This window comes from Capsicum annuum, chromosome 12 (genome assembly GCF_002878395.1).
Source record: "Capsicum annuum cultivar UCD-10X-F1 chromosome 12, UCD10Xv1.1, whole genome shotgun sequence".
NCBI lineage: Eukaryota > Viridiplantae > Streptophyta > Magnoliopsida > Solanales > Solanaceae > Capsicum > Capsicum annuum.
Genome location: NC_061122.1, coordinates 194,186,867 through 194,195,254, shown reverse-complemented (window position 1 = coordinate 194,195,254; position 8,388 = coordinate 194,186,867).

The window sequence follows — 8,388 nt, the reverse complement described above, 5'->3', positions numbered from 1 at the left end:
ACCACTGTGCACCACAATTGCAGTGAGGTTTAGGAATTGAAATCAAAACGTGCCTCTATCCTCGTCTAGAAAATCTGAAACATCCCCAAGACATGCAACTTAAACCCCTGAACATGAATTAACTCAAAAACTAATATCTCGAGGTCGGGAAGGTCACTTTAAAAATTATCAAAGTTAAGAGGACAAAAATAAGGATAAGTCCCCAGTACTTAGCTAAATTTTCAGGCTTTAATCCTCTTATGCATACACTAGAAGCTGAACTGAGCTAAGACTAATACGAGGTATTATGCTGGCTATGCTAAGTTCATGAAATATTTTGTTACTAAGAAGTGGATTATGATTTTTGAGCTAGATGATAACTACACCAGTGCAGTGTCATTACTTCTCAATCGTTAGTTGAGAAGAAGGAGGACCCAGAGCATTTACTATTCCATATACCATTGGGTCCTTCAACTTCTCTTTATCTTTATGTGATTTAGGTTATAGTATCAATCTGATATCATTGGTTATGTTCAAGAAGTTTGTATTGACGGCACCCAAATATACATCCATGAGTTTCTTGATAGCTGATCAAACTATAAAGAAATCGATTGGTATATTGTGTGATATTTTGGTGAAAGTTGCAACCTTTATATTTCCAGCTAACTTTGTAATCCTTAATCATAAATTTGAATTCAAAGTCCCTATTATTTTTGGTATGCCTTTCCTAGCTACGGGTAGGACCTTGGTTGACATGGAGATGGGGTAGATAAATTTCAGGCTCAATGATGAGCAAGTTACTTTTAATGTGTATTAGTGTATATGGCAGCTGAAGGATATGAGAGTAGTATCTGTGATTGATACTAATGATGATGATGCAGTGACTGTGCCTATTTAAGAAAAACTTGGGGTTAAGCCATTAGCAACGGTTATCATAAACTTTAATAGTGATGGCATTGATGAGTATGACGAGATGGTGAGCACATTGTATGGTAGATTTTCTTATAATTATGCTTTGAAGAAGCTAGATCTTGATCAGAAGAACAGAACCACTCCTCCAACTAGACCATATGTTGAAAAACTACCGATCTTGGAATTGAAGTCCCTTTCATATCACTTGTATTATGTGTTTTTGAGGCCAATAATACCTTGCTGGTCATTATTTCTACTGATTTATTAGAGATATAGGTTAAAGCCTTGATCTACGTATTTCAAAGTCTCAAGAGGGACATTAGATGGTCTATTGCAGACATTATGGGGATTTCATGCAGTATTCATACTCATAAGATACAACTTGAAACAGAGTGTATACCTAACATAGAGAACCAGCATCAATTGTATCATCCTATGGAGGAGGTAATGAAGAAATATATCACCAAGTAGTTAGTTTCTAGAGTGGTTTATCCTATTATGAACAACAATTAGGTCAGACCGATTCAATGTGTACCTAAGAAGGGTGGGATCACTATTCTCCCTAATGAAAAGAATGAATTGGTGTCCATAAGACCAGTTATGGGATAGAGAGTATGCATACATTACAGAAAGTTGAATACTTGAACTCAAAAGGATATTTTCACTATGCCATTTGTGGATAGATGCTAGACAGACTTAAAGGCAGGGGTTAGTAATATTTTTGTGATCGGTACTTGATTTACAATCATATTTCTATTTCTCATGAAGACCATAAAAAAATGACTTTTACTTGCCAATATGGGACTTTCGCATTCAAGAGGATGCCATTCAGACCATAAAATGCTCCTACCACCTTCAGCAATTTATGATGTCTATATTTTTTGACATTATGGAGGACCCTATAGAGGTTTTCATGGATTATTTTTTGGTAGTTGGGGACTCTTTTGATGATTGTTTGTCCCCATTTGGCCAATGCACTCCAAAGATATGAGGAGTGCAATTTGGTGTTGAATTAGGAGAAGTGTCATTTTATTATGAAAGAAGATATTCTTCTCGATCATAAAATCTAAAAGCATGGTACTAAGGTGGATAGAGCAAAGATAGAGGTCATTAAAAAATTAGCTCCTTTGATCTCAATTAAAGGTATCTGAAGCCTTTTAGGTCATGCTTGATTTTATATGAGGTTCATTAAGGATTTCTCTAAAATTTTTAATCCTTTATACATAATTTTAGAGAAGGAGGTAAAATTTGTATTTGATGATGCATTTCTTAAGGCCTTCGAGTGCCTTAAGGAACGGTTGATCTCGGCTCTCATTATTGTATCCCATAATTGGTCTTTACCATTTAAGGTTATGTGTGATACTAGTGGAGTAGCCTTTGGTGTTTTCCTAGGACAAAGACGTGATAAAATCCTTCACCGGATCTATTATGCCAGCAAGGTATTAAACCCCACACAAAAGAACTATACAGTCACTGAGAAGAATTTACTTATGGTAGTTTTTGCCTTTGAGAAATTTTGGTCCTATTTGATAGGAACCAAAGTCATAGTACACACCAATCATGCAACATTGAGGTATTTAATGTCCAATAAATATGCAAAATTGAGGATGATACATTAGGTCCTTTGTTGCAAGAGTTTGGCTTTGTGGTAAAAGATAAAAAGGGCATGAAGAACCAGGTTATCCATCACTTATCTCACCTTGAGGAGGAGGTAATGCAGAAGTTAGGGGATGAGCTTGATATTGATGATACTTTTCCAAGTAAGTGAGTCTTGGCAGCATCTTAAGACTTAATCCCCTGGTTCGTTGATTTTGCCAACTTCTTGGCAAGTGATCTTGTTCTGGAAGATTTATGATACCAGCGGCATAAGTAGCTCATGGATGAGATGGAGAAATTTTTCTGGGATGATCCTTATCTCTTTTAAATTTATAAGGATGGAGTTATTCATAGATGTATCCCCGAGGTGGAGATAATAAGCATCCTTGAGGCTTGTCATTTATATCCAATTAGGGGTCATCATAATGGTACCTACACATCTAAAATTTTGCAATGTTGTTATTATTAGAAAACTATCTACAATGATGCTCATGACTTTGCTCAAGCTAGTGACCAGTGTCAGCGATAAGTCAATCTATCATGGAAACATGAACTCCTCATGACACCTATCTTAGAGTTGGAGTTGTTTGATGTATGAGGAATAAATTTAATTTGTCCATTTATGAGTTTCTATGGGATAAAGTATATTCTAGAGGTTGTACTTTCCAACAATGAGGGTTGAAGTGTTAGAGAATTCTTAGAAAAAAGAACATTTTTTCTCGGTGTGGCACTCCACATGCAAATATTAGTGATGGTGAGTCTCACTTTTTTAATCACTTTTTCAAGGCCCTTCTCAAAAAATATGGTGTGAATCATAAGGTGGCAACACCTTACCATCCTCAAACAAGTGGGCAGGTTGAGGTCTCCAATCAAAAGATTAAGTCTATATTGGTAAAGAGTGTAAATGCCAACAAAACTGACTAGTCAAGGAAGTTAGATGATTCTTTATAGGCCTACCTATAGATTTTAAGACCCCCATAGGTTCTTTTCTATATTATCTTGTGTACGGCTAGGCATGCCACTTGCCGATTGAACTTGAGTACAAGGCACTAAGGGCATTAAAAAATCTCAATTTGGAGTGGCATGATGTAGCTAAATTGAGAATAAGCAAGATTAATGATTTAGATGAATTATGGCTTCGTGCTTATGAAATTTTTTCTCTGTACAAAGAAAAGATGAAATTGCACCATGACAAGAAGATTGAAAAGAGAGTGTTTGAGCCTAGTGATATGGTCTTGTTAAATAATTTTGAAGTTTAGGTTGTATGGACCATTCACCATGGTTTGGTTGTTTTCGCGTGGTGTTATTGAGCTGGAGAATGATGGTGAAGCCTCATTCAAGGTGAACAAGCAATGAATTACACACTATTTAGGCAATGTTGTTGAGGTTAAAATAGTTATTAATGTAAGACTTAGTGAAGCCTAAGTAGCCAAGGCAACTGAATCGTGTCGTGATGTTAAATCAGGCATTTTATAGGATCAACCCATAGTCTTATTGGTGAAGTCTGAGAAACCAACATAGCCATATTGTGCCGCAATGTTAAATCAAGCACTGCATGTGAGGCGACCCATTATTTTAGGTATAAACATGAGAAACCACCTAGAATATGGTAAAACATTGTAAAACTAATAAAATTCTAGGTAAGGGGACTTATTGACCCACTTATAGGGGTTATAAGTCCTACTTCAGCCAGGTAAGTGATGTAGTAGATGTCAGTGGGAAAATTGAGAATTTCGGATCTCTGAACTTGTACTCATGAACCCACTACTTATGACCTTGTAAGTGGAGTCATAGGTATCAAAATTAAAGTTTAGAGAGGTGTGGAAAGTTTTTGCCACTTAAGGAGGACCACCTAAGGGACATAAGTGGCACTTACAGACTGCAAGTGATGCTATAAGTAGAAGAAATTTTTAGGGTCACAATTTTGAAATCTGGGTCGGGCCTAAGTGACCAGACCCAATCTGACCCTACCCTCACTTTTAAAAACCCATAATCTGACTCTTATACCCCATGTTCTCAAATTTTGGTAACTCCCTCCAAAATTCAAAACTCTCCAACTTCCTGTAAGTCCATAAAAGGAATTATTCCTCTCAAAATCCAATCACTTACACACATAGGGAAAAAAATTTTGGGTTTCATCTGACATTTTCGATCATCTACTTCCATAACTGATATTAAGGTCAATTCTTGGCTCCTACTAGTAAACATCGTGATATTAACGTAAAAAGGTAAGTTGGTATTTGAATATTCTAGAAAAGTGTGTAAAACTCATAAATTTTGTGTGTAAGAGCCTAGAATAATCTAAAAATTGAAATTAGTTCAGTATTCTTGAATGAAAAATCTATGATCATGCCCTAAAGGGAATTAAAAGTTGAAAAAGGCTGATGAAATTCATAAAATTTGTGTGCAATACTTGTGTTTGGGAACTTAATAAAATTTGTTGTATGCAAAATTTGACTTGAATAGGCTAAATATATTATATGGAGATGTAAAATTTGAAAAATTTGAAGTACCCTAAGAAAGGTACCTGCAATGGATCCTACGAGCCACGTAAGTAGCAGTTATGTGTTGTAAGAATATTCGTTGGTGTCAGACTTGAAACCTTAAAACTTTAGGGCTTTGTTTGGCACCTACAAAGTCCAATTATGGTCCGTAAATGCCACTTACGGCCCATAGGTTGCCTTCGTAAGTTCCCCATCCTTAAAGTTCTTATTTTGTTTTAATTTTTCACTCCCCTCATATCTTTTAGGAACTAATAGCTAATTTTTAAGGTACTATGGAATCCAAAGCATCTCAGAGAAAATGAGTATAGTTGAGGCTTTAGGAAGGGTCCCCTGAGCGTAGTGGCTTAGCGAAAGAGTACTTGATTGCTCCAAACAGAGTAGAGGCTCCAAAAACTAGGGGTCAAAGATAGGTTATAGCTGGAGCAATCATTGCAGCCACTTTGGGTATCCAGGACACCTAGACTGCCCCCACATATAGTCATACAAGCACTCAGTCTACATCTATATAGGTTGGGGCCTAGACGATTACCTCGAGACCAATTCCTAGGCTGAGGATGAATGTGGCCAGGACTTCACCATGCACTCTCCCTAGTCTGAGAAGGGAAGAGAAGATTCTCAGGATGGTTCTGAGTAGGAGTTAGAGACTAGACAAGAGGTTGAGTCCAGTTCTATTTCTGGTTTAGGTGAGCAGGATGACATAAAGGGCCCTATTCTGAGAAGGGGTCATAGGATTAGTCATCTTCGGCTAGAGATTCAGCTTAAGAAGTAATCCAATCTGAGGAGGGTACAGCTAGGGTGCCACATCAGGTTTCAGCATCTTCAGTACCTGACTCATAGCCACCAGCACAGTATGCTCAGCCTCCCATTCCACCACCAAATAACCCTATATCTAACTTTACTCATATCTTAATGGTACCTATAGCTAGAATAATCCCAAGGTGGTGTATAGAGGGGATGCATATTATTTACTGAGGCAGGTCGGCCTAAGAGGACTCTACAGGATGAAAAGAGGTTTGAGTTATTAGGGATAGTAAGGGCACCAAACCTGTGAGCCTTTTTTAAGAGATATAAGCTAGGGTGGATGACTTTCCCATAGGGATCTTACACTAAGGCCTTGGTCAGGGAGTTCTATGCTTCCTACGCCACCATGGTTTCTTTGGTCACACTTTGAGGGGTAGAGATATAGAGAAGCACCAGTTGGGGCATATATTAGAGTGAGCAGTTCAGGTTGATATTTTAGCAGTATCCATCAGCTAAGTTCTATTTAGGACTGAGATGTAGCTCTAGCATCTACTACAAAGTGAGACATTAGGCTGAGAATTACACAAGATAGATGTGCTATGCGAGACCTTGAGCATAGTTTATAGAGGTCGTGAGATGGATTGCCAATCAAATTTCAGATTTAGGTGATGATGCCACATGGATTGAGGGAAAGAGGGACATTAAGAAGTAGGCACTGCCATAAATTTTTGGTAGATGTTCATGCATTTTAGATTATGACCAACTACGTTAGACAACCTGTTAACTTAGGATAGAGAAACATTGTTTTTGTGTTTATTGGTAAGGTATGACATCAATATTAAAACTTTGATTAGATATGATATATATGCACGGGTATTTAAGGACATGACTACTCTTCTCTTCCCTTGCCTTATTTAGAGAAGGTGTGCTGAGAAAGTTGTATTGATCGAAGGTTTAAGGTGACGAGCATCGCACATACTAGCATGATTAAGGATTTAGTAAACCTGAGCCTTATATAGAGATCCTTGCTACCTTTGACAATGATTTTGAGCCATTTTGAGGGGCCTTCAGTTCTAACAGAGCAGATTGATAGGTCAGATTTGAATATTGATATGAAAGAGCATAGATATCCTCCCGAGGTTGCTATGGAGAGGCTATTCTTGAATTATTCCACTTTTAGCCTAAATAACCTTCCAAATATGAATAAGTATCCCTTGATCCTTATTTTAAGCCTATATAGACTATTTTTCTTGTTTTCCCCTTTCACCTTCTTATTTTAGTTACAATGAACCTATTTTAGCCCCGGTCCTCCTTAGATATTATGCACCTTAACTCAAGCAAATTACCTAAGTTGAGGGTGGCTATTATAGGGTTTTGTGATTAGAAGTGGTTTTAAAGAAGGGATTAAATAGGAGAAAAGAATGTAGGGATGGGTGTGGTAGAAAAAAAAACAAATGGAAAAACAAATGCAAAAAAAAAAAAGAAAAAAAATAAGAATAAATGAAACCATACCCAGCCTAAATAAGCAATAATAAGAAAAAGGGATAAATAACGGAGGAATAAAACTAAAGTGGTCGATAAGTGGACGTCTAATGTAATTATATTGAAAAAAAGGCTTAGTCACTAATTTCCTAAACGTACCATACCAACCCCCAAGCCTACGTCCTAGTCTGACTGTCTGAAAACTAAAGTACAGAAAATAAGGTAAAACCTATGGTATTTTGTGCACATTGCTAGAACTTATTTATTAGTGTGAGTGTCTCGTGATTCTTCCTGCATTAATATGCATTATTATGCTAAGTTAGTGAGACTTCTTTGTTGTGAAGATGGATAGATTATGTTGCTAGTTGCTTATCTATTCAGGTAGGGTGATTTGTAAATATACTTGAGTATGTATTGCTAATATAATGCCATATCTTAATTCCCCTGTGCCATAGTGTTGGATGCATTTATTCACACAGTTGGTTTTTAAAATACTAAAATTAGAAAGGGTGATATTTTTGAGCTAAAATTGAGATTGACTTTCATAGGTATCTTAGGTGTCTCTTGGTTAAGAATCATTATGCAGTTTTTTTGTATTTTTATTGCCTGAGGATATGTAAATGTTCTAAGTTGAAGTTGTTGATGTGACAAGGTTTAAATGCACTTTCAATGCTTAAAATTGGAAACTATACAAGTACTTAGGCTTGTTTTGGTATATATGATTTGTTTTTGTGTCCATTTTGCAGGAAACTGTTTTGGGAGCTAAACAAAAGAAAAGAAGTAGAAAGCTCCAAAAACCATCACCTTTGAGGTGACCTAAATGGTGTAAGTGCTACTTACACCATCGTAAGATGCATTGTAATTCTCAGAAGATGCAACTTTAGAGAATTAGATAGTGCGAAACTGAACCTATTACCTACAAGGGGTAACCTATGGCCTATAGGTACCACCTATGGTGCTATATTTACTAGTGCAAGTTGCAGAGATTTAAGGTTCAGAGAAGCTACAATACAAATGATTTTCTGATACATATGAGGATATCACCTATAAGTCATAAGTACTACCTAAGCCTCATAGGTGCCTTCACAAGTAAATTCCAGTATCATAACAGGATTCTAAAGTCTTCTTCTACCTACGATGGCCACCTATGTTGCATAGCTACCACTTACGGCCC